Below are 1,031 nucleotides of genomic sequence, written 5' to 3'. Positions count from 1 at the left end.
TTTTGTAAGGGAACATCCACCTAATAAAACTGAAAAGGTTCTAACCCAGGATGACATTTGATAACCGTAGTAGGAACATCTACCCTAATTAGAATCTGCGGAACCCCCCCCCCAAGCCCCTCGGAAATAATCAGCAGTGGTTCCCCCTGAATGTCCAAAATGGACACCTGCAAAGCATTGTTGGATGTGCTGCCAGCCAGATCCTCACTGACCTCTGACCTGGTCACAGCAGAGGAATCTGAAAATACAACCAGGTGAGCCTCTGGATTCATAACGACCAGGGGAGAAACACCCAGCAGAGGCAGGATGGTGGATGATTCTGGTCTTACCTTTTTCACCTTCTTCTATCCTAATGGCTGAGGCTCAGAGCAGGAAGTTCCTTCCATTGTATGTTTAGCGAGACCCTTCACTCATTCCAAAGTGGTTTGGTAGAGATATACAACTGGTCAACATGACCACTGGTTTTATTATAGGTTCATAGGTGAGTACTAGGCTAGTTGCCCTTGCAGGCCATTTTAAATCTAGCCAATTTACCTTCAAAGGTGAGAATCAATCCCTGTACTTTGTGCCTGTGAGAAAAAACACCTTAACCATCATGCCATTCCCAATCCCCCATTAAACAACTAAAAGCTTATTTTACTTGATTGACCAGTCTAGTATTACTTTACCCATGTTCATACTTCAACCTGTAAACTTTAATATGAACTAGAGTAAATCAGTGATAGATTGTTGCCCATCAAAGCAAGAAAAATACAGTCTGTACTGATTCTCTAAATGTATAACTGATATGACAAACCTGACATATGAACTGAACAGCTAACTCACTTGATTACTTCCTTGGTTATGATCACTATGTCGCCTTTTCAGGGTATAAATATCCTGCCTAACAGCCTTGGTGATCAATGTCTTTTATCTACTTATCACCCCCAACGCACCATGAATGCAAACTACTGTCATTTGATGCTGAATATCTTGCCAAGTCAGTAACGTGTCCTTAACTTGTGTTTATAAGTATGATGTTAGGCAAAAAA

Source organism: Protopterus annectens, chromosome 2.part1 (genome assembly GCF_019279795.1).
Source record: "Protopterus annectens isolate FY-2018-M chromosome 2.part1, PAN1.0, whole genome shotgun sequence".
Classification (NCBI taxonomy): domain Eukaryota; kingdom Metazoa; phylum Chordata; order Ceratodontiformes; family Protopteridae; genus Protopterus; species Protopterus annectens.
This window is presented reverse-complemented; position numbering follows the sequence as displayed.